Source organism: Amblyomma americanum, chromosome 1, assembly GCF_052857255.1.
Source record: "Amblyomma americanum isolate KBUSLIRL-KWMA chromosome 1, ASM5285725v1, whole genome shotgun sequence".
In the NCBI taxonomy this organism is placed as follows: Eukaryota; Metazoa; Arthropoda; class Arachnida; order Ixodida; family Ixodidae; genus Amblyomma; species Amblyomma americanum.
The window spans coordinates 63,168,507-63,195,058 of record NC_135497.1 but is presented as its reverse complement, the minus strand read 5'-3'; positions in this window follow the sequence as shown (position 1 = coordinate 63,195,058).

The following is a 26,552-nucleotide window of genomic DNA, read 5'->3' as shown; positions in this document are numbered from 1 at the left end:
ATGGATAAAATGATGCGACTATAAAGAAGCTGGAAGGCTATGCGGCACAGGTCATAGGAATCTTTAGGAGAATAGCCCTCAAGGGAAGAGGGCTTAAAGAGAGGAGCCTAATTAAGCTGGTGCAGGCGTACATTATTAGCCGTCTGAGCTACGCCACACCATACCTTAATATACGGGCCTCGGAACGAGACAAACTAGATTCGATAATCAGGAGATGCTACAAGCGAGCACTCGGTATACCCATAAGCACTTCAACCGAAAGACTCTTAGGAATGGGAGTTCACAACACATGGAGGGAGATCGCCGAGGCTGTTAAAACAGCCCAGCTGGAAAGACAGCCAATCCAGCACAGGTAGGACTATCCTAAATATGGTGGGACTACAAATAGACAGGGGTATGCAAAAGATGCAGGACATCCCAAGAACAATTAGAGAACAACTTAGGGTGGATTCTCTCCCTAGGAATATGCACCCCGCCTTTCACAAGGAAAGGAGGGAGAAGAGAGCTGAGGCGCTAGTCGGGTGCTTCAGCGAGGCAAACGAGAAAACAGTAGCATACACGGACGCAGCGAGTGGTAAGCTGGGTGCGGCGGTAGCCTCGGTGGTGGATGGCCGGGGTGAGGCAGTCTCATCAGCAACCATACGCAGCCGCAATTTGGAGTCTGCAGAAGAAGCTGCAATAGCGCTTGCTTGCGTAGGGACAGAAGCAAAATTCATAGTTAGCGACAGCAAAATGGCCATATATATCTATGGTACAGGTAGGATTGCACCAGAAGCGGTGCGGATACTAACCGGAGGAAAGATAGACAGGAAAATTAGCCTCGTATGAGCACCAGCTCACATGTCAGTTCCAGGCAATGAGGCGGCACACGCTCTGGCTCGAGATCTCTAATTCCGAGCCGGAGCAGAACCGCCCGACTGCAAAGAACTAGACGAATTACACGGAAATAACTGAAAACTACAGATTACAAAGGAGACTAGTCCCTCCACCGGACAGAGAGCTCGTAAACAAAGAGGCGACGATCTGGCGCAGATTATAGGCAGGAAATTACATTAATCCGGTCTGGGCATCGCACGTCCTCAAAGAAGAAGACATAGATGATAAGTGCAAAAAATGTGGAGAGAGGGGGACCCTCTATCACGTAATTTGGGGACGTGTAGACTCCCCAGGGGCTAACGAAAGAATAGATAGTAGAGAAGCCTGGGAGACCCTTCTGCGGAGCACGGACCCCGTCAAGACCAGCGAAGAGCCGCGAAGAGCCAGCAACTCTTTGCCTGCCTTTAATCGCGGGGGTCCTGGCCCCCCCCCCCACCCAAGGCCTGCGTGCCGGGATTAGGGAGTAGGGGGCCTCCCTTCTGATGAAAATAACGGCTTTTGGAATGTAATTGTCCATTAAACTCTAATTAGGTATGCTATCTATTGAAGAAAATGTTTTTAATCTCGTCATTTAGGAAAATTTAGGGTAGCGGAGGGCGAATTGGCTGCTTTGGCACCTCAATTTGATGCCTTCCTTTCCACGCTCGAGACGCTGCAGGTTTGAGCATGAATAACATTGTTGTAAACAGCTTAGTGCAACATGTTTGTTCGTATTCTCTTTCGCTTGCTTTCGAAAACAAGTTTCAGAAGTTTTAAGAAAAATTTGGAATGGGTTTTTTTCCTTTGATTTTTGAAAAAGTACTATGTTAAAACATACCAGATTTAGGGCAATGTTTCATGCGTTTCCTTGACTTATATATAAGGCAGGCGGTGAAGTTTTTTCGATGGTTATCTATCCTGCGAATTTGAAGATGTACCTTATTACCGCAGAGCTATAAACTCCTGAATATATCCTCATATGAAACTGTTGGAGTTCTCGAGATATTTGATAGGAAGTGATAGCCTCCTGACAATGGCTGAAGTGCACTTAAAATACATCCGTCATGGCTTGGATATCTCCATTATTACGTCATTGGAAAGTTGCGGAAACACGGCCCACCATTACGCCTTTCGTACCTTTTTCCCTCCATCTATATTAGCGTTTTCACAAAAATAAAATAAACTATTGACATGTTGAATAATCTATGCATATATCCGCCGCGGTGGCTGAGTGGTTAGGTGCTCGGCTGCTGGCCCGAAAGACGCGGGTTCGATCCCGGCCGCGGCGGTCAATTTCGATGGAGGCGAAATTCTAGAGGCCCGTGTACTGTGCGATGTCAGTGCACGTTAAAGAACCCCAGGTTGTCGAAACTTCCGGAGCCCTCCAGTGACGGTTTCCGTAAAGTCTGCCTCCTTTGCTGGTTGACCTTACGAGGTTCTATGTCTTCGCCGTACCAGAGGTGCCCACCGCCCGAGGCGGTTACTTGTTTTGATGACCGAAGGCTTTCTCGCACCAGGGGTGCCCCGTCGGAGACGGTATTACTACGACTAAGGAAGAAGGTGTTAAGGGGAGTATGACTTGACTGTATTATACACAAATATTTATATTGCAAGTAGGTTGAATACACAAGAGACAAATTAGAAACGGCAAAAAAGTTAAACAACAAAAAGGTGGAATTGGCTACCACTAAGGGAGGCCCCTACTCGGCATAGCCGAAGATGCATAACATCAGACCGTAGTCCAGAACCGCTTTCGAGGGCTCCGGGCCCTGGATTAAAGACCCAAAGGCCCGGAAATTGCATAGCAGGAAAATAACATCAAAATTGCTATAAGGAAACGGACTCTTGAAATGACTGGCCCACCAGGTTTAGTGCCACGCCCCATGCTTCCACAGTATTGATCAAACCCTCTCCCTCAGAATCGGTTTCCTCTTATAGAGAAGCACAAACAACACACATGTGCCCTCGGTTTCCCTCTTCTCGGGAGCAGGGAAGCAACGACCACGCGTCGTGCCCTTCCGTGCGACTGATTTCGTCGACAGTCGGCAACTTTTAACGAAGTTTTGCCATTAGCCCTGTCATCTGACTACAGCGGGGTGCTACCTTGCCTGCTACCTTGCCTTACGCTTGCCTGCCTGCTTGGTTTGACCTTCCCAGGGGAACTAGCGTTCTCTTGCGCATACGCGGCTTAGCTCTGTCAACGTCCCATCAGGATACGATCGTTGTCATTACTAGTACCACGAAATGCTTGCCGCAAGGTCACGCTGCGTTTAGCGTCTGCCGAGACGAGGGGGCGCGAACAGTGCGGGGGTCAAAAGCGCTCGGCCGTCGCTCTCAAGGGCGCTCCCTTTCGCCGTCGCCCGCCACTGAAGGGAGGAAGGGGGGGGGGGTGACGGGTTCAAAGGGGCGCTGCCGTGGGAAGGCGCCGCACTGGGAAGCTGGTAATGACCGCGCGGGACGTCCGATCCCTTACACATCCACTACGGCGTCCCTCATAGCCCGAGTTGCTTTGGGACGTTAAACCCCCATAAATCAATCCAATCTATGCATAATATATAAAATATTAAAATATGATACTTTCGAAGTATTTAGCCAGTTTGTTCTCTCGTGTAATCAGCCTGCTCCGTTTTTTTTTCTGCCTTTAAACGCGTCTTCTCAGCGTTAAGTGCGGCTGTACTATTTCCGGCGCGTCTCGCGCGTTGGTTGCGGCACGGGCTCATTTTTCGGGCATAATTCCACGTTCGATATCTAGAACCGCAATGCCGACTAAGAAGTTTTAAATGCTGGGTTCTCCTGCGATCATGAATGCCTCCGATTACGTCATATGATATTTAAAACCGAAAATTAAAAAAAAATGACCGACGATTTAGCGCGGTTAGGCAAAATGCGAATTAGGTGCGCTAGCATTTTTGTTTTCAAGGTCAAGCAGTATTCAGACAAAGATCGGCGAAATCGGCGAGTGGGGGCCTTAATGCTAGCCCACTAAACAAATATGGGGCCTCTTACCGCGCTTTTAAAAAGGGAAGTACGATAGCGGTGCGTCCTGGATCCGTTGCGCACGGATGTAAGCTGATGAAGGAGGCGACATCCAAAGCACAGCGCGAGAGGCTGACACTCAAACACGCAGGATTTTCGGCTGTGCCGATAGTGTAGTGGTCTAATGCAGTGGCTGCATGTTTTTGGGCAGAGGACGGGTTTTGAAATGTTCGTGCACATGTCTTTACTGTGATAAACAGAGAAGAAAGGCTAAGGCAAAAAAACTTCACGACAGATTTTTAGCACAGAAAGACAAGGCGCACTTGGACCTGGTAGTAGTTGATTAACGAGGTTCTCCACTTGCATCGGCCACGATCGATAGAACAAAATTGCCGAAAGAGACTCGAAGAAGCTGCCGTAGCTTCAGCCATTATACCTCCACCACTGCCAAATACATAATCAGCGACGCTAAGACAGCAATTCGAAATTTTTTCAAAGAAGGGACCCACTCCGCAGCCATGAAAATCTTAGAATAAATCTCCAATACCCGCCAGACCACATTTATTTCTGTCCCCGCCTATTCGGACCATCATGGAAATGAGGCGGCACACCAAATTGCCCGAGGATTAGTAGTTAACCGGAATGTGCACTACCCCGAGCTCAGGTCTGCCAAGGAGCGAATGACATCCAACAAAGAAATTACATCTCAATTCAAGAAAGAAATACAAATCTTCCCAGAACCCCCGAGATCTCTACGTAAAGCTCAACAAGTCATTTGGTGGCAGCTCCAAGCGGACACTTTCTTCAGTTCGTACATGTACTCCACATGGTTCCCAGAGCAGATTGGCCCCGTCTGTTCTCTTTGTGGGCACCAAAGGGCAGACAAACCACACATCCTATATCCATGCATAATCAAGACAAGTCATCGAAGAGTCTGGAGCTGTCTACCCAATCGCAGTGGGAGGCCGCGCTGCTTAGCTCGGACCCGGAGGTTCAACTTTGAGTCACGGAGCGGGCCGAAGAGGTCGCCGAACGACACCGTCGGTCGGCCACCTGGAGCCCACCGCGGGGACGGGAACACCATCCCAACCGCCGCCTAAGATATCTTATATAATAAAGTTTACCTCCTCCTTCCCCTCCTAACGCAGTGGCCAGCGAAGGTGATCTTTTCGCGGCTCAGTTGATTAGTTAATAGTAACTAGCTAATCGTGTTTTAATAACATTATACTACTGACATTGTCTGCCATGCCGTACAATCCGCCTGCAGAGACCAAACTGTTGTGTCTTGCGTGGCTTTTTAAGGCAAAATCTGTAGATTAAAAAAAATGGTAGGGTTCTATCGTAGTCCAACCGAATAGGACCTGCGAAAGTCCTTGAGGCAACGCCGCCTCAAAGACAACAGCATGCAAAATCCTATCGACAGTCGTGCCGATTGCGCGCGTTGACGGAGCAGCTGCGCAAGGACACCGCCGCTGGCGCTCCGTCAACGGTTGAGGCTTCACACATACTCTCCACTTTCCAGCTTTTCTAGCGAAGTAGTTCGTTTCGCAATAAAACACCCTTTACGACCGATAACATCACAGGCGGCATGAAATATTTGCGGACGCTCTGTACTGAAAACAGTAAGCGCTGGTGCTGACTGATCTCATTTATAACGCAAGAAGCCTGGGGAGCCCGAGATGCACACCTTCGACAAGAGCGTATCTGATCGACGCAGGCACCCACGTGATATAACCATTGGCCGTTAACGTGGCGGCTACGGAGTGCATGTTGTCGACGTCGGCACCAGCTGAGGCCGGCTTGTTCGGCGAACACCACCGCCGCGCGCCCGCGAGTTATCCGCGAAACGCCGCAAAGGGAGCGGCCTTTTCGGCGGCCAGTGGCATCCCTGCCTAAGAAGAGCGTCGTGCAAGCCGCAATTAGCGAACAATGGTAGCGAGCAGTTTTCCGCACGCTGACACCACGCGCGGCGCACGTCGAGGTGACCACTCCCAGCGCAGGGCCGCGGACCGATGCGAGGCTATGGCGCTCCCAGTGGCCACGGTGAAAAGTAAGAAGAAGGAAGCGCTTTTCTTTTCAGTCTTTTTTTTTGAGCCAGGACACGCTGTCGCAGGCACGAACGAACGATGGCTCTGCAAGGAGAAGCTGGTTGATCCCGGTGCACGACATTGACGCGAGGAGTGTAGGCTGTTCCTGGACGTCAGACGGTGCGCGTCGCACGAAACGTGGCCTCAGCGAGCGCGCGCGAGCTTCGGGAGCGCCACGGCGTTGTCGGTTGCGGGACGTCAAGCCGCGCGAGGTCGGGCTTCGCGGAACTGCCTCCGTGATGTCACGCCAGTCGGCCCTCGCCTATATTACGCGTTGACTCGGGCCGCCTGAGCGCGAAGCAATTTAGACCAAATTTAGTGTGAAGCCTAGCCGCAACCTTTTCTTCCGGTAATGTATCAAGGGAGAGGGTGAAACAGAGGCGCCCTCCCGACACCGGCGCGAGAGGTTCGTTCTCGTGGGGGAAGGCCTCGACTCTGCACAGTGTCGAACGACGCGAGCTGGATTTCCAACGTTCTCCGCGGTTTAGTGCGAAAAAATTCCACTGCTGCGTGCCAGTGACGTCGACGCCTTTGTACACGGTGGGAGCGTAAATCTGCGATAAGTCGTATAAACGGGTCGTATGCACAACAACCAAAGCGGATTTACTTTTCGGCGTGAAAATAATACGCTGTAATTGGCCGCTCGTGTATACAGACGTCCGCTTTGCAGCAATTTTAGGAGTATGTAAATAAATACAGCTCAAACACACAACTATGCGCGGGAAGGTTATCAGTAATACGACGGCGCAAATAAATGCGCACGTGCACTTCTCCCGACCTCATGTGACTAAACCAAGCCAGTGTAAATGAGCATGACGGCAAACTATTTGACAGAAAGCTTTGCCAAAAAATTTCAAGAATGCATTATATTTTATATAGGGCAACTGACAATCACGTAGTGAATAGTATTAGAATATTAGTCGCAGCCAGTGTCCATAAGCAGCAGTTCAGTAACTGTGTGCGGTTTAGGAAGGTTACCCGCCAACTTCTCCGTCGATCAATTAATGATGGCAAATAGATATTGATTACTGAGCATGCGCAGTGGCGTCGTGGGCGCCCCCACAAAAGCCACTGCATGAGCGCTGCGGTTTCACGTGGTTCCTGTCACGCTGGCTAAGTCCTCTCGGCAGTCGAGTGTCCCCACGGCCAAGTAGAGGCCCTGTCTGCATGGACAAAAACCAGCGGAGCATGAGTGCTTTGAAGAGGTTGCAAAGACTAAAAAAACAGCAGAAAAAGATAGCAGAAGCAAACGTAGGGCAAGCAGAAAATGGAAGCTCACCACAGGAAGTTGAGCTGCTGGCGGAAGGGCGTGCCACCAGGGCGAAACGGTGGGGGCCCCGCCTGGTTCTGGAACACGTATCCGCCGCTCTTCTCGATCCGCCTCGACTCTGCGGCGGCCTTCCTCTGGTCGGTCAGCACGTTGACCTCCTGTGGGGACCTCTTCTGCTCGACGGACTGCGGGCCCGATGTCAGCGCACCAAACCACATAGGGTCCGTGTTCGGGATGCCTCGCATGACCTCCTTGGAGTCCGGGTACTCGTCGACAAGGCACTGCTCTTCGTCGAGGGGCGTCGTGGTCGACTCCATGCCTTGCTCGGGCTTGACGCTCTCGACGGGGTCGTCCTGAGTGGAGGCTGAGGATGCGGGAGACAATATGCCGAGCCAGCCTCCCTGGGAAGCGCTATCCTTCGTCGGCAACCTCATCCTGGTACGAATCGAACGCGTCTAGCAGCGCTTCGTCTTCATCTGTCCTGTCTCCGGCCTTCCATGGTCGTCGTCGTCTTTTGTGAGCCTCTGGTTCCGGTTCCCCATGATGATGTTGGGCACGAATAAAGGTTGTTTGTATGCAGTGCTATATTTTGCGGCCCCTGCAGCCACTCTTCCTCGGTGGCCGTGATCTTCCCCGAGGGTTGGCGACGTCAGCCTGTTGTTCAAAGCCTGAATGATTAGCAGTGTTATTTTTGAGACCTTGTTTTCCTTCGCAACTTTTTCTCGTGGATTATAACTCCGTTCCTTCCAGGTGATCTTTCCGTCTGCTTTTATCAACTTTTGTTGGCAAAATAAGCATTTATTGCAAACCAAAGCTTGTGTTGTGTAACCTCGCTTTTCCTGTCCTGCCGTCCGCGTTCTTGTTCAAACGGGTAGAAACACAGTTTTTGGTGTCAGTTTCGTGCCTTGAAAGAGGCCTGTGCGCCTAGTAATCGAGAAAATGAGGTCCTAACACCAGTGTGAAGCGTTAATAATTAATTACGAAGATTTTGTACCGGCAGTTTCGGTCTCGGTTGGCGCCACCGCACAGCGACACCTTGACATCACGGTCGACCGGCCAACCTGCATGGACTACCACAATACTGATGCCGTCGGCGTCACCGGCAAGCACTGGTTGTTCCTGTGAGCAACCACTGGGTTCGGTGACGTCACAACAATTGGGGCAGGTACACTCTGACGTTACTAGGTGTGGGTGGAAATGCCGAGCGGTTCCTTGGACAACATGCAAAATCATACTCAACGCCTGCGGCGGAAATTTGCTAGAAGGAATTTGCACGAAACAAATCATGTCGTTTCGTTCGAAATTTTGTGTCCGTGCCCATTTAAAGAGACTGAGTATTAAACATGAACATGAGGTTATGGTAAAACGAAAAAGCTTTCCTTACAGTGATACATTGCTATGATAGCATCAAGCGAAACAGCGCAACGGCACGAGTTTAGTGGGGATATCATAATATTAATAGATATGATGTTAACGGCAAATAACTATAAATTTTCGTTGACGCAATATATCGCGCAAAACTGGCTGAAGCGGAGGTCTGCGGTGAAACTTAGGTACTGTCACGCGTCCCACCTCGTGACCACATATCAGTATACGTAACGTGACTGTTGGTGTTCTTTTACTTTATTATAACTGAACAGTGTTGACACGCTCTTCAGTGTGTCTTCTCATGTTAAGGAAGTTTACGTTGAAAGGCTAGGCCTTTGCATCAACGAGTAGAACTCCGACACAGCGGCAAACTTAATAACATAAGGGACGATGTGGGCTACACAACAATACGGATCGCTGTCTCTGTGCTAACATACAATGGAAAAACATATGTCTGTAGATCCACGCCAGTGTGGCAGAACGTTTTGACAGCCACAGCGCTTGAACTAGATCGCAGCGTGTCTCATGTGTCTCGCAGCTTTGCTGCTGCAGCGTAGGTGAAACAGCAAATATATTTATCGGAAACATGGCGCATGAAAATGTACGCAGAAATCAGTGAAAATAAGAGAAAGTGATCGTTTATATCACAAAGATATCGAAGTGATCGAATTAATTCAAGACTGCAAAACATGAATACGGTTGAGATTCTTTGAAACTCGGGTCGCAAAAACCATTCTAAAAAGTTTTAAATTAAGAGCCAGTTCTAGACTGTTTTTGTATTAACGAGGTGACGCAGTAGGGGTATCCGAATTCTAGAAAACCGAAATCACTGCACAGTAAAGGTTGGCGAACGGGAGTCGGCATTGCAAACCGTGGAGAACAGAGTGGGGATAGTTAATGTCAGCAGTTCGACGGCATGCAATTTATAGACTGGTGAGAATTGTTAATACACAGTGTCTCACTGCGGGTCTTAATGCCTGCTGGGAGCAAAAAATTTGAGGAGACACACTCCCTCTTAAGGGTATGGAGCGATAGATTTTTTAAAATTTAATTTCAAAGATTTTATTTCTTCCTTGCGAAGAAAGAGGAAGCTGGGGCAAAAGGCCTGTAGCGCATGACGAGGCCTCAGCTTCCTTGTACAGTTTCAAGTACACTGCAGCGGTAAAAAAATTGAACGTGTTACAAATCAAATAAACATTCAACGTATTACAGAACAAAGCAAAGAGAAGGAGGCTCGCACATTGCATGAAACGCACAGAAAATAAATATTTGAAATACTCAAGACTTTTGAACGGTAATAATGCTGTTCAGACACAAAAGGGGCTGTATTTATTAGGTAAGCTAAGATTGTGTCAGAACGTCAGCGCACAAAAGTTTAAGGATTTTACATGCCATTTTGTATTAAGTAGCGCTCGGTTATTTGATTATCTGTTTGAGAGAAACGCTAAAGTCATGATCACCCGAAAATCTATTTAGGGCGGTAGGTGTTTGATAGATCATGGTTTGTTTCCCCGTAGTTGGTACGCGTCCTAGGGACTAGTTTTTCATGTGATCGGAGGTTATACTGTGATGAGGAATTGTCTGGAATGGTATTATACAGCTGGTTTTTGTAGATGTGTTGGAACAAACGATAAAAATATACCTGATTTGCTTTAAGCAAACTGTGTTTGAGAATGAGAGGTGCTGTAGCCAAATATTGAGGATGACCGTGATACCCTTCGATTGCTCGTAATGCCTTCTTTTGTACAAGTATCAGTTTATTGTACTTGGTTTTAGTCGTACTGCCCCGGACGAGACAACGATAAGACAATTTGGAATAAGAAAGTGCATAGTACGTAGATAACTTCAACCATTTGGGTAGGAGATGGGCGATTCTATAAAGGCAGCCAACTGTTTTACATAGATCAAATTAAAGTTCTTGAAAGCCAGACACCGAGGAATTTGAGACTGCTGGCTCTATCAATTATTGTGTTCCCGTAATGAATATTGACTGCGTAGCGTTCAACATCGTTGGTGGGCCTAAGTATAATGTAGGTAGTTTTCTTCAGGTTGGTTAATGCCCATACATGCGAAATAGGATATTCTCGGCTTTACATTCATAGATGCCTGGGAGTGCTCACATCACACCTGGTGCAGTGGTGCAGCGGTAAGCGATGGGCCACTGCCTTGCAGGATGGCAGGTGCTGCCACCCGTGTGGCTTGTGCGACCCAGGCTGCTCTTCCCGAGCAACTTCTCGGGACCAATAATTAATTTAACTGGCACCTACCAGGTGGTCAGTTTGCTCACAATCGGGTGGGCAGGTTGTGTTGATGCCACGTGGTCACGGGACCTTGGTGGCCCACCTTGGCTGTTTCTCCGGGGATATTTCGCGCACAGTGGCGATGACGGAAGAATGGGAGCCTTAACGGTATCGCGTTAAAACTGCAATATAAACGCTGATACCTACTTTTAACTCGCTACAGCCTGTCTCAAGAGCTCGAATTACAACAAACGACGTATTAGCACTTATATTGCCGTTTCTAGAGCGCAGATTCTAGGCTCCCGTTCCTGCGTTCCACGTCGTAGTCGTCGGCGCAAAACACCACATGGCAGGTGACAGGTGTGACAGGTGACGTGTTGGCAGGTGATAGCAGAGCGAAAGGCAACTTGCCACGGCGAGAGCGGAGAATTTGACAACCGGAAGGCGGTTGCCACAGGAAGATCCGGGAGGGTGGGTAGCAGCGTAAGACGCCACCTGCCACCTCTGGAGAGCTGCGCCTAATTTCCGCATTACCGACTATCGTAATCGTCTGTCCGTATTTCGTGCCTCACGTGACTTACAGTTCAACTACACGTCACAGCCTTCGTTCGATTGATGAAACCAAAACACTTTCAAGAAATGAAATTATAAATTATTTAGCGGTCGCAGCGAATACAACATGGTGCTCCGCGTATTCTAATGTCTAACGGATCGTTTGAAAAAAGAAAACACGCAAGCACAAATTTGGTTCTATACATAGCTCGCACGTGACGTCACTTCCGCCCCCATCAAGCGCTGGCGGCCATCCTGCCGAACCATTCGGCTGAATGCTCCCGTCCGCCTTGTGATGCCTGGGCGCTCCTGGGACGTTTTGGATTATTTTCTCAACCTTTCGCTGCGATGCCTACTCCAGAGAGGAATGAGAACTTCAGTGCAGGCCACTACTCTGAAATTATTCGATCGGCGCGCGTCCGCTACTCAGACTAAAGCTGTAGCCAAGATACAGCGACGTGGGACCCGGTCTGGGTTTGTGTTGTCAGACAAATCGGATGGCGTCAATCAAAACAGCAATATTCACTTCAGGATGTAGTTCTTTCTTACCACGGTTTCGCAAACAAGCCTCCTACCTGTCACGAGTTGCTCTGCGCACACAAGAAAACTGCATGGGGTCGTCGAGGTCCAAATCGTCGCGCTTAATGCGGGCCAGTCACAGCCTGCGCCGATTTGTACTGGCAGTCTTGGAGCGCTCGCACTTGCATGCCTACGATTATCTTTCGAATGCAGAAGCAGTTCATGTTAATCGGTTACTTCTTTCGCCTGGACCTGTCGCCACGGTTGGAGCACCCGAGGGTGGCACACAAAACCATATTGAAGCTACAGATGAACGAGAACCAACACAATGCGAGCTAACAGAGGCGGCGGTAAGCTAGAGGCGGTTTTGCGGTGTTTCGGCAGCATGGCCGACTGGCCTCCCATGGTCACCGGATGTGACGTCGGCGCACCCTATGTATAGTGTTTAAATTTCAATCTACAGGGGACTACTGACCTCTCTCGTGACGGGACCTACAGCCTCTCCGCAGGTTTCGTGTGTGCGATTTCGGTGATTGTGGAAAGCACATTCACATGTTTTAGCGCATGCAAATGGCCGTCGGACGCAGTTATTTCTACAGTGACCTCAAGAGACGATTGCTTACAATGGAGGACGCGTGTACAATAAGGGAGAAGTGCCGATGTGACCCGGTCTGCAGAGGAATGCTGAAGGAAGTCGGCAGCAGTCGTCGGCGTCGAAGACAAGAAACTTGGCTGTTTTAAATAATGTAAATGGTATTTATAGATAGAGATACTTAAAATCAAGCATGATGACGGCGGAGGAAGCGTGTACAATGAGCAGAAAGCGGAGGTCCTACGCGAAGCGTTTCTCAGGTTATCGTAGTGAAAACGAGTAAAACTGCAACTCATAAGGAAGACAAAAAGGTGATATTTAAGACAAGGAGAGCGCACCGCGCGCCTTATGCCATGAAAATGAGCAGTACTCTTTGTGAACAGCCATGTATAGTCTGGCGTGATTTGAAGGTGATCACGTACGTTCCAACTGAAACGGAAGATTAAATATTTGGTGGCGTGCGCCGTTACTTGGGCGCCCCAAAAAAACATGACGATGCAGAACGCAGGAATCCTTCGGCTAGCTAAGTTCATGCATACGTTGCAGCCTTGTTGCGAAAATAAACCGTGCTCGAGCAGTTTATTCCTTGAAGGTTAAGCCTGAAGGGATCACCTTCAAATCGCATTAGATTGTGCAGACTGTCTAAGCGCGCGGCTGCAGTTGTCGTGATCAGCGCATTCCTCGGGGAACTTCGTGCTCATGCTGTAAATGATAAATTGCGCACTATTCTTTCGAATAACTCATTGCGCTAATACACGAGCTATCTGCCTAACAAGCAGCTAAAGGGGCTCCGCTGCTCTCAAAAGTTGGTGTGCGCCGTAGCGCATGGGCCGATGCTGCTGGTCTGGCAACACGTACAGGTGCACCAGAGTTCCGCCTTTAAATTTAGCAGGCGCCGTGGTGCCCTCAGAGACCTCGCGGGCGCTCCGCGATCTAGCTGATTGTCAAAACCGATTCGCGTGTGGAGCATGTTTGATCGTTCTAGGTTGTGCTTGGCGAGCTCGACGAGGCCCTTGAGCTAAAGGCCCAGTCAGGCTGGGCATTGCCTAAGCGTCCGCATTTTATTATTTTTTGCGGCATCGGGATGCATAAAAAAGTTAGCCAGTTTTTAACCACGGTTGTACTCAAAGGTCGAGCGATAGCATCTTGGAAATGGCGCGGGCCAAATTTGGAGGTATTCATCGTGTCGGGCATGCTCTGTTACGGTTGGTCATCGATTATGGTCCAAATCGGCCAAGGTAAAATTTCCGGAGCGGACCGGACAAATCTTGGAAATCTAGAAACTACGAGATTGTTTACTGCATTCGAAACAGTGCAAAGGCCCGTATTTGTGCCACCTATAACACAACGATGAGCGGGAAGTGCCGCTGCACGGATCAGATGGAAGTTTATGAAGACGACGCTCTGCAATGCACAGTGCGAGAGGGTGCGGCAGTTTAACACCAAGCGTGTTCGGCTGCGGCGATAGCCTAAAGGTTTATAATCAGCATTAGTTATATACTTTTAGGCTACAGTAAAAAAACGACACGGCTCGTGTTAAACAGCACCACACTGTCGCGCTGTGCATTGCAGAGCATTGTCTTCATCAACTTCCATCTGCTCCGTCACAGATGGAGAACACAGAAATGGTCGCGAAGGGGCCTGTCTATTCGCGCGTGCAAACATATGTAATGTACACTTGGTTTCAAAAGTGTGATATTTGTTGCAGGCCCTTCGTGCTCTCGACTTAGCATTCAAAAGTTTCATTGTCTCTTCGCCATTTTTGTTTGGCAGTATTCACGGGAGAGTACTAAGCGTGATAATCTTTTTGTACGTTTGAGAAAAGGGTCTTTCCTTGCCACATTTTTACCTGAGGTAAGTGTAGTCTCAAGATTTGTTTCTTCGGGATCAACGCGACCCTTACCTGAGGACTTTTATTCAAGTGAGTCTTTCTCGGGCTTTGCCGAATTGTTATTTCCATTCTCGACGGGATGTGATACAGTGCAAGTCAATTTTTGAAAATGATCTTTGCTTTCCGGTTTCTAAATGCTTGATTCAGTTTGGAATACCTGTTAAATGTCACGCGTAAGCAGTTGCTCAAAGCTTTGCTTTACTGTGTCCTCCCCGAGCCAATGAACCGATCTCTGTGTAGGGGAGGCCAAGGAGGAAATGTTAAGTGCAAGGAAAATGGTGATGCCAGCGGGTGTGAGGACAATTTTCGTCAGGCTGCACACTGGTACGTTGTAGGTTAAGACATGTATGGAGAAGGGACTGTTATTACCATGGTGTGCTGACTGCTTGTGTCAAAAACCAGAGTCAATAGAACACGTCTGTATTGATTGCTGGGATGCGCTGCTCTTTTGGGTCGTGCTCCAGCGGACAATAAACAAAGAAAAGACTTACCATTGACACCGTAAGGGGTACGGTTCCTCGACGTTGAGCCGGATCTTTATAAATACGATGTATTCGTCCTTATTGTTCTGCGTAGTATTTGGCGAAGCAGGATGACGGTGCGGCACTGCGATGAAGATGCGCAGTTTGTCCGCGATCACTTCAAGGAAAACGTATTTAAGCTGCGTGAAGTGTACAAGGAGCTATGGTTTGGAGATGAATTTATCAGTGTGAGGGGGCAGTTGTGTTCCTGGAAACGGTGTCTGAGTTTCTGCTGTGAGCGAAACGCTTGTCCGCTCCTGATGCTTGAGTGTGAATGGAGTACATAATCCGTTTGTGACTCACTGTAAACGGTCGAACAGGCAATAAATAAAAAATAGTGGCGATAGCCTAGTGGTTTCGCGCAACGTCCTGTGAAGCTTATTAGTTTGTGCCGCCGAGCGCTCGACTCCCAGTCCTGGATGTGATTATTTTTCTGTTCCTTTCTTCTACCTTGGCTCTTGGCATATTTTGGCCTTGGCTAGGCTGAAGGTCGAATTCAGACAGCGGAGAGGTCCCGTGGTGTTGAGCGTGGTTGGTGGATTGAGTAGAGCTATCGCTCTAAAAGCGTGTCCGCTGATCGCAAAATTCTGATAGAACTCGTAGACTGGCTATCACCCGGGGACAGCACAATGTTTGAGAGCCCCATTACGAGGGCGTCCATTCGAAGTTCATCATGATATGGCCCGTCTGGATCCCTGGACCTCGAAAGCACAGCGCAGGTTACCCCTCCTAATTTGGCGCATCCCTGCACCCTGTTGGCAGCTTTCTTCAACGCGTCCGTGACCTCTCCGTCAGATCATAAACCAGCACCTACAAGGAAACATGCAGGTACTATGCCTGTGCGTCATCGGCATTGATTTGCAAGAGGACGACAAAGCGAAGCACGCAATCTTTCTCCTGATGCAACAAATTAAGGCAGTCACGATGATGACGAGAAGCATCACAAGCAGGTGTTTGGGACTACACGAAGCGGACTGCTCCCGCATCACGAAAGCTCTGCTCCATAGTCGGATCCTCTGCCGTATCTTATCAGAATCTAATGGAAACCGAGATCAAGGAAAATGACGCCCTCCTTATATCCTATAAAAAACGGCTCAAGGCCCTCATCCTTGCTTACGCCCTGTTCCTACCGGCCTCCCCCCAAGTAACAGGGCATATCGGTAACCCAACTTAGACTACACTCTCGCGAGCCCCCCTCCCCCCCCCCATCATCCAAATCTCTACTCTCCTAAAGGATCTGATCGCTCATCTCCGTGCCTTCGATCCTTTGCCTATTTTCCTATTTCGCTAGTTATGTGCTCTGGAGGGGTTATTTTGCCCGCGTGATTGTCCAAAGCACGTGAATTTTGGCACAGAGCAGCCAAAATTAGTTGAGCAACAGCGGCGAGGGTATTCGCATTTTCGAAATTAAAAAAAACTGATATGGCTATTACTAACAGCCGGCTACAAATCACTAATTACAATCACGTGCCTATCGGTAATAATTAAATGTTAACTATTGAAATTTAGTTTTTCGCTTTACTAATTAACATGATTCATCTGTTTTTTGACGATAGCCAACGCTGGTATTGCTATGCCACAGACAGCTTCTCTTTACATCAAAAACTCTTTTTAAATATTAGTTACTGGTTGTCCTGAAACACCTCCTGGTAAATAAATATATACGCATACCGTTCTTGTCTATGTCTCCCCCTCCCCCGCACCCACGCACACTCTTTTCTCGCATACAGCCACAAAAGGAACTAAAAGAAACTGATAGGGGATGCAATGCGCCGGTCCGACGTAAATACGGTGCACTATACTTTCATTTTCGTTTGCATGGAAGGACTCAGCACACACATGTGTTTACACCCGCTTTACTTTCCTTATTCACCATCCCGGACAGATAGACGCGCCTGGCCACCATGCGGTGCTTGATGTGCGCGTGCGTATAATCGGTCTTGCTCCACAATCCTAGGGAAATCATTCGGCATTTCATCTGACTACTGCAACTTTAACCCCAGACCCTTTGATGCCATGCTGAATCTAGTTGTGCGTACATCAGGCGTCATATATGCATAAAGGTATCCGAAGGGAAATTATCCTCTCGCTTCACGTACACATGCTGCTAGTTGTGTTCCCTCGAGAGCAGGCTGTCCCATCTGTCGCTGATGCGCTCTTCGAAGGCGTTGCTGTTCAGCTCGCTGGGCTCGCCGCACGTCTTTGACGCCTTGTACGACGCTTGCTTAAGGTCCCGCTTCCATGAGACCCACTCACAAACACCGCACATGGCCGTTAAGCCACCAAGCTCGTACACTGCCACTTCAACGAAAGAGTGGCATTCGGTGAGCGAGCGCTTCTCTGAGGTCTGCTATCCTCTTCTCAGCTCACTTTCCTCCACCCCCTCCACCTTCCAGGGTAGCCACCCGCCGGGGTATTCATTTGGCAACCACCCTCAGGTTGCTCGTTCCTCCGACCGCGTCAGAACCTCCTTCGTCCACGGTATCCACTATCAGGAATGGACGCCATTTTGTATTAGGATTGACGCCAGCGGGTCTCGAGGATTGCCACCAAGACAGCATCGCTCGCCAGGTGTCTGCGGAGTGCATTTACCGCGCTCGCCTGGTCGTGGCCTGAGACAAGCGGGGAGCAGGGTTCTGCATAAATACCTTTAAGGAGTCGCCGCCGCCATCAGTCAAGTGGTTCCGGCTGTCTCCAGATCTTCCCCGGAATCTCTACCGACCCGACTACTCCTGGCTTCCCGGGATCTGAAAGGGTGTAGAGCTTCCGGCGTGGGAAGGGATCGCCACAGCGGCTCGTCCACAAGCTTCGGCGGCTATCGCTAATGGCAGAACCACTTGGGATTATCTCCCGACGGGGCGCTCCGGCTTTGCGCCTCGGCTTCTTTGAAGTTCGCCGACCGGGGAAGAGCGGGCCGACCAGCTCACGTCCCATACCCGCCCGGCCGGGTCCTGATCGCATACCCCTCTCCCTCGGGCTCAACGTATGTCAGGGGCATGTCCATGTGTGCGGAGGTGTCCGTTTGTGCGTGAGAGTGAAAGTCCTGGCCACACCTACCACGGCGAAGGCGTCCCCTCCCTGGGGAAATTAGGGAAGACGCAGTGTATAAAACTGGACAGCAGATGCCGTTAAAGCAGCTCACTTCTGAACTCAAAAGCTTGTAAATATGTAAAACAAATCAAGCCTTCTTTCTCAACTAACGAACCCTTCACTCAGCGGCACTCCCGTCCGGGTCGGAGTGGGCATCATATTTACCGAGGTTGTGTCGAGAAGCGGCCACGATCCCCACCTTCAACAACAGGTTGGCAGCGGTGGAATGGACCAAGTGGCATCGTTCGGCGTGTACGGGTGAGCGCTTTGTCTTTGTTCTATGATTCACCAGGCTTTAAACTCTCGGTAAAAAGTTTGAACTGCTGGTAATCGGGTGCCTGTAGCTCAATGTAGTTTGCTCACAACCATAGAATTCACTGAGTGGGCAAAGCCACCATTTAAGGCAGCGATCATGGAGTTCAGGAAGGTTGATGAGGAAGAGCTGTTGATGATATGTGAAGAGTTGGGTGTAGAGGTGGAGGAAGGAATGAGGAAAGTTGCACTCGTAAAAACAATCAATAATAGCGTTGCGGACGAAGAAGGGATGCAAATTGCGTGGGAATTAAATGGAAAAAAAGAGCTAAAGCGGCAAAAAAGAAAGCAGAGAATGGAAAAGAAAGCAGAGGATGAAAAAGAAGAAAACCAAGCCGCGGAACACAAACAAAAAATGATTCTCGCTCCAACTTGAAAGCCAGCGTCTGGCAGCCCAAAACGGGGGAGCAAACATTAATGATAGATTATACAGCCTGCAGTCTCACCGTACAGATAATTGGATGTATCCCTACAAGATGGGCGAAGACATCGGTCTGTACCTAATGAACTAAGAAAGGGCGTGCCAAAAAAGCAAAATCGCAGAAAACATGCCGTAACAACGCCTGCTAGGTATTTTACCGTGCGAGGCGGCTTATGTGATCACCAGGCTTAGCGAACAGGATGCGGAAAATTATGAAAAGGTGAAATGGGCTCTACTAAAAAATACCGCCTTTCCGACGAGGCATTTCGGCAGCGCTTTGGGGAGGCGGCAAAAAAAGGAATGAGGATTATGCGGAGTTTGCGTACACATTGAAAAGCAACCCTGTAGAGTGGCTTAAGGGGGCAGGCGTGTTTGAAAGCAAGGACAAGGTAAGTTGGACACTTAAACCGCGCCGTAAGGAAGGGATTCGAACCGGGAAACTCCGGATCAGTAACCGAGCGCTCTAACCACTGAGCCACCGCGGCGGGGTGAGTGAGTCTGTCTGGAGCAGTTTTTTCGCAGCATTCCATTGTCCGTAAACTCTGGGTGCAGGGCAAAGAAAAGGTAGAGACTGTCGAGCGAGCAGCTCCACTAACAGACGAATTCTCGACGCGTAGAAAGGCGAATGCGGAAGAAGGCCAGTCAGAAAAAGGAACTACTTCAATAAAGGATTTTTCTTCTAGACTGCCGGCTCTAGGTGTAAACGTGGGGCAGGGTGCAACACAATAAAAGGTCATCGAAAAGGCTCCAGAGAAGAGCTGCAGTCAAACGAAGGACGAAGGGGTAAAAAAGGCGCGGAAAAAGTATAACTGCCAAGGAACAGGGCACATCGCTGCAAGATGTAGAAACCAGAGAATGGTGTTCACGTACGTAAACGGTAGATATGAAAACCTAGAACTGCTTCGCCCCTACCTTCATGAGTTAGAGGTAAATGGCAAGCCTTGTAAGGTGCTCAGGGAGAGTGCGGCTACGATGGATGTAGTGCACCCATCCTATGTTACGTCTGAGGATTTCACGGGAGGAGTAACGTGGAATAAACAGGTGTTGGAGGAGCACAGTGTTTGCTTACCTATGGCAAGGGTTGAGATTTCAGGTCCGCTTGGAAAACGGGTGACGGAGGCAGCCGTCTCGAAAACACTGCCGTTGGAATATCCTTATCTGTTACCAAACCGGTCTGACCGGCTGTTCGGTGAGCGAGGACAGATCTTTGGAGAAGGAAAAGTACAGGCACTAACGCGCTCTAAAACCCGCCAGCTCGCCGCCCAGCACCTGGGAGAGGGAGAGGCGGAAATCGAAGCAGAACCTGAAATCATTGAGCCAAACCTAGTGGCTGAACAAGGGGTGGAGGTTGTCCCTAGATCAGGAGACATCAACGCAGCTGCGACGCCAAGGGAACCGCAGGAAATAGAGCCCGCCGGAGCATCAGTATTTGCCCCCACTTCGCGCAGTTTTGAGCGACTTTTGGAGGTAGACCGAGAGATGGTGAAGGCAGAGCAAAAGAACGACCCTAGTTCGAGGCGCGTGCATGCTACCTCGGAAGAGGGCATAGCGAGGCGTAACATCACGATACTCGAGAAAGGCGGACTGCTGTACAGGCACTACAGAGATCGCAAAGGCAAGACGTTTGATCAGCTAGTAATTCCGGAACAATACCGAGCTGACTATTTGATTTTGTGTCATGGGAATAGCTGGTCGGGACACTTGGGGATCAACAGAACAAAGAGCGACATTTAATGGAGTGTTACTGGCCATTGTACTTAGAAGACGTTAAGCGGTACGTGAAGTCGTGCGACGCATGTCATGGAGTCGGGAAACCAAGAGAAAAATGGAAGGCTGCAAAAAGAGACTAGAGAAGAGGGAAAGGTGCGAAGACTCGGAAATTCAAATTTTGACCGCAGATAACTCAGATTCTACAAAACGCATTTAAAACATTCTTGCTGGACGATATTTGTGAAGTGGCGTGCTTTAGCATCCTAGGCACATCGCACCTTTGTTGAGCGCACCTTTCACAGCCCCTTTAAGTCTGCAGTCAAGCTCCGCCCACATTCAGGACCGCTGCACAGAATTCATTCACGACAAAAAAGTAGTTCGTTGTGAAAACTTTTCCAGCTGGCTAAAAAAAGCTAATCACTAGAAAAAAATTGTTAGCTGCACAATTTTTATATCTGGCTTCTTTATTAAATCCGAACACTAAAAATCTTATTTCGTTTATTGTTATGTTTGGCTAGCGGAGTAATACAGGACGCCGCAGACCGTGGCCCATTGTTAACAACTGCTGTTTTTTTAAGTTGTATCCTACTATAGGGGGTATTAACCTACGTCAGCAAACCGACGCACGCTGGGATTAGCGGCCATTTTGTGGTGCAGCTCGCGTTCGCACGTACCACCCGTACCGCCGTACGCAGTGTCAGTGACGCAGTGTTAACACCTGTATCCGCGGTTCCATGGGGATTTGCGCAATCATTAGATGTAGCAGTCGCACTCAAACGAAGAAGCAGAAGATTAAGAACCAAGAAGCGGACCTTAGGTTCTTCAAGGTGCCGAAAGTGCGCGTGAACGAATGTGAGAAGACACGGCTGCTGTCGCAAAGACGCCGGCGCGAATGGCTATAGCGCGGATGGATCAAGAGGAAGGACCTTGATTCAGACGTCGACAAGTACCAAGTTTGTTCACAGCACTTTATTTCAGGTCAACATAGAATTTGTTTCAAACTTCATCCCGGAACGATCGCACCTTGGCCGCTTGTCAGCAAGGTTTTCCGAGACAGCCTGAAAAGCGGTGGAGCAATGCGCTGCGCAACAAAATATTAGCGCATCTCCACTGGAGTGCGGCTGCGCTCGAGCACCAGCATTGCCGGGGAAAAGGTGTACCTACCTGAGTTAAAAATTTGCTGTCTAAGCGCCGCATCGCACCTCTCGGACAGGTATTCCCGCGTTTAGATTGCCCCGCTGAAGTGTGTAGTAGTTTTTTCTGGCCGGGGATAGTTGACATCGCTCGTCACTTAAGTACTTGCCTCGTATGCAATTTTTCTGCATGCTGAAATGTGGGACCGAAGTAAGTTTCACTGTAAATGTAGCGTCGCTTGTTCTGACCACATCCAGATCGTGAACTCACACTTTAATGGGCGAGTTGATTGCGCATCGTCGTAATTCATTGAGCGCAATAATCCTCTTCCTTGTCTGCATAACCGAGTGCTGCACGCTGAGAAAGCCATTACGAAATTAATTTGTCCAGGGCGGACCGGCTCAACTTTTTGACGATTGCAATCCATATTGGGCGCCTAATTTGAATCTTGGTTACGGCAACGTCGGTGGCATGACCGATGCGAGACGCTATAATCGGCAGAAGCGCCGGCGAATGGAGGCAAGCACACCGGTGACGCAGCAGTCACCGTCTTCAAGAACAGGAATCTCCCTCATCACGTGGAGGTGCAAAATGTTTGTTTTTGAGTCAACAGTAGTTTAGGACAGCGTAATATGACATCTAATCCATGACACAACATTTTTCATTGCAGCTCATGACAACATCGCTGAACATCTCTCTGAGGAAGTTGCTGCTGCTGCTGGTTCGCAAAGCCAAGAAGGAAAGTCTGACGCAGGTGAGTGACGTGGCCCTTCTGTTGGCAAGAAGTTGTCAACAGCTAGCACGACTTGCTGCAATATTGAAAAACCAGCTGTTAGCACGTACATTTATTTCTGCTTCGTTTTATATTCATGACTTGTGTTGTCCAATAACACCAGTGTTTCTGGTAGGGAAGCATGGGGACAGCGTATATGAGTGGGGGCAAAGGATCAATTGAAAACATTTCTATAGCAAAGCCAAGAATTAGCAAAGGCTGACGCAAGTGAGTGACTTGGCTCTTCTGTTGGCAAGGAGCTGTCATCAGCAAACACGCGAGCTTGCTTTGCTGCTATGTTGAAAAACCAGCTGTTAGCACGTACACTCACTTCAGCTTCGTTTTATTTTCATGACTTGTGTTGTCCAGTAACACGAGTGTTCTGGTAGGGAAGCATGGTGGCAGCGTATATGAGAGCACACACGGGAGCTTCCTCCGTCGTCTCGTCTCTTCGCGTTTCAATACAGCAGTGAACCCACTCCAACTCATCCAGTTCTTTTGCAGTTATAAGAGGCCAACGTGTGTAATTAGGCGTAAGAGAACTTCCTGTTGGGCTAGTTGGTAAGTGATCATTGTAATTGAAAGATGCCAAAACGACACACTCACACACAAGAGAACAGAACGGGACAGAGCGCCCTTCTTTGTTCGAAAACTTTTTTTTCGCCTTATACAAAGATATGGATGTTTCACTGATGCACAGACTGCCTTTCTTGCTGATATCGAACGAATCAACCAGTACTCTGGCTTTCACATTGCTACTCCTGGCAAGAATCCGCACTCTGCCCCGTTCTATTCTCTTGTGTGTGTGTGTGTTGTTTTGGCCCCTTTGAATTACAGTAATTAGGTACGTCACTATAAATAAATCAACTTGTGCTTTACCTTGCGCGACTCGAGTAAGCATGCCAATGATCTGAATTCGATCATGTTTACAGGCGTCACAAGAAGTCGGTGGCCTGGATTTTATGCAGAAGCGGTACACAACAACGTTTCCACGCAATATTCGTTTTTTAGTGCCATTTGCACATGCACAAAAGATACGCACGCGCATGCACCGACGCAAAACATATGCATCAGTGGCGCACCGCGGTGGCTCAGTGGTCGTGGCGCTCGTCTGCTGACCCGAAAGACGCGGGTTCGACCCCTGCCATTGCGGTCGAATTTCGATGGAGGCGAAATTCTAGAGGCCCGTGTACTGTGCGATATCAGTGCACGTTGAAGAACCCCAGTTGGTCGAAATTTCAGGAGCCTTCCACTACAGCGTGCCTCAAAGCTTGATTCGCTTCGGGACGTTAAACCCCCATAAATCAAAGCAGGTTGAGATTTCCAACACGTAAAAATGACGAGACTTGAATTTCGCTGCCGGCGCACTCCGCGGCGTGGTTGGTTCCGCCGTTTTCTGGAGCCGCTCATGGCTCGAACACGTATGATGAAAGTCCGAACTGTGCAACACTGCTTGAATTATCTATAATTTCCAAAACGTACTTCTTAAGCCAGGTGAAGCAACACCGTCGGTGCTGGCCAGAGACCCCCATTAATGACGTCACGACGGACCCGGCCAATCGCGAGCAATAGCGGCGTTCGCTCGGCGCCCTGAGGCGATGAGGCGCGTTTTCTTCTGAAAAACAACTTTTTGCGTGTATTTCCGCTCGTTTTGAATGTGAGATTATGTTTCAGCGCACTAAACACTATGAAATGCCGCAGGGAACTCAGTTTTTATGAAAGGTGCTTCAGCTTTCCTTCAACATTGATTACTCTGCCAGTTCTATTCTCCCTGTACGGTTAGACGATTTCATGCTTTGGCGTTTCTTAATAAGATAATTCGTCCTCTCTTACCACTAACTCGTTAATGGGATTCCACTTTACAAATTTCTTCCGTTCCCTCTTCAAGTCTATGCTAATTCGAAACCTTAACATTTTGTGGTCGCTGCTACGCACCTTTCCGAGCGCTTCCACATCCTGTGCGGTGCCACGGTGAGCGCATATAGTATGAAGTATCTCATTTTTAGTCTCACCATTGTGGTCTTCCACGTCAACTTCCTGTTCTTTCGTTCCCGTAAGAAGATATTCATTATCCGTAAATTACTTCTCCCTGCGAACTCTAGTAATAACTACCCCCCCCCCCCTCGTGCTAATCCTAAAGCCTAGCTATGCCATAGCACCTACCGCCTGGTCTCCGGCCTGCTTCTTGCCTACCTTCGCACTGAAGTCCCCATCAGTACAGCGTACTGTGATTTTACTTTGTTTATTGCCGATTACACGTCTTCATAGAAAAAAGTTGGTAAAAATTGGTATTTGAGGAAAGGAGATGACGCAGTGACTGTCTAACATATATCGCTGGACAGGCGAACTGCGTCGTAAACAAGGGATAAAGCAGGAAGTGAAAGAAGAAAGGAAGAAATAGGTGCCGCAGTGGAGGTCTCCGCAATAAACTCGACCACCTGCGAATTTTTAACGTGCACTGACATCGCACAGCACACGGGCGCCTTTTGCGTTTCGCGTGCGCCGAAACGCGGCCAACGCGGTCGGGTTGGAACCCGGGTCCCCGTGGGGAAATTCCCCGACCAGATTTCTGACACAAAGCCACTTATGACCGCTCTCAATCAGCCCCAGGCTTTTTTGCGTCCCAGCACAAACAAAACAGCTAGGTATATAGCGTACCTGAGCTCTTTGAGGGGCTGTCGGGCATTGAAGGGGACGTCATAGGGCTTAGGGAGTTAAGAAGACAAATGAACATAGGAGGATATGCCGCCAGTTTTTAGCACGCAGCTGTCAGTCATGACACACTAATTGCAAGTTAAGTACTATATAAGCACGTGCCTTTTGCATAAGCTTCTACGACCTGCAAGCCAAATGAAGGCAGCAGCGGCGCCGTCTGCTCGGGTCGGCGCAAATGGCCTCAGCGAGGCGCGTTTTCTGTACCTATACTGGCCCTCAAAAGACGTGGGTTCGAATCCCAGTCAAACCTACAGGCTACCTTTGCTCTTGGTTCTATATTTCTCGCGCTGTGGACAGATGGGCGGAGAGACAAATGTATGCGGACAACACAGAGAGCCGTCAAGTTAGCCGTTACTTTCTTCATCAAACGTGAGAACATGAACGGACATGCATGGCATAGCTCGAATAGGCAGGCTGAAAGTGTAATAGATTGCATATTGTGCGCCCAGCCCTGTATTGTGCAGGATGTAGGGTGGAAATTATGAACGACGTCGTGGCAGAGGCAGCGCTTTTGCGCACTGAGCTATTGCATAACTCTGCGATGACGTAAGAATCGAGATATTCAAGCCATGAAGGATCTATTTTGCGCACTGGAGGTGCATTTGAAGAAGATGTCTGGCTTTTTTCGTCATTCTCAGGAAGTTCCCAATTACTGAAAAAAAGAAACTTTTCGAAAACGCTACAAGTCTCAAATGAGGTGAAATTCAAGAATTTTTTTCTCCGCGACTTCAAATTCGCAGGATCGATAATAACCTAAGTGTTCATAAACTGTACCGACTTTTATTTTCATGTAAGGTAGGGAAACGCAAGAAACGTTGCCCTAAATCAGGCATTTTGGAAATCAGTAGTCTTCAAAAATGAAAGAAAACTAATAAATATGTCTGTAGAAAGAGGCGAAAAATAATATGAAAGAAAATGTTGCATGATATTGTTTGTAACAACGTTATCCAAGCGCAAATCAGTAGCTTCTCGAGCATCAACAGGAGCGCCTGAATGAAGGTGAGGAAACAGCAAATCCACCCTCCGCTGCTCCAAATTTCCCCCAAATGCCAAGACTGAGACCTTTTCCTTCACGAGAGAGCATACCTAATTACATTTTTATGGATGAACACCCACCTGTGACGTAAGCAGGGTTCGGTGGCGCCGCTATTGCCGAGTGCAGGTAACAGATGGGGGCGCGGTCCATAGGAATGCATGTAAACAATAATTTTTTATGTAATTTTCTTACTTCACAGTGCACCTATTATGTCGTACATGTTCCCAGACCCTCGCTTTGTCGTTCCGCTGCCCAAGCAGCACAGGTCATCGGCCCAATATTGCAACAGGATGGTCCCATCCTGGTCCTTTGTGGGGCCAGCTTTGCCAATACAGTTCCAACGTAGGGCCAATTACTTGTGGTGCTTGGGTGCAGGCAAACCGTGGCTGGCACATTTTTGTTTTTTATTCGTGTTTGATTTAAAAATACATTGGGGGTTCTTTTTTTAGCGCCATTTCATTTATTTTGATCGGTTTAATGCTGTGATAGCT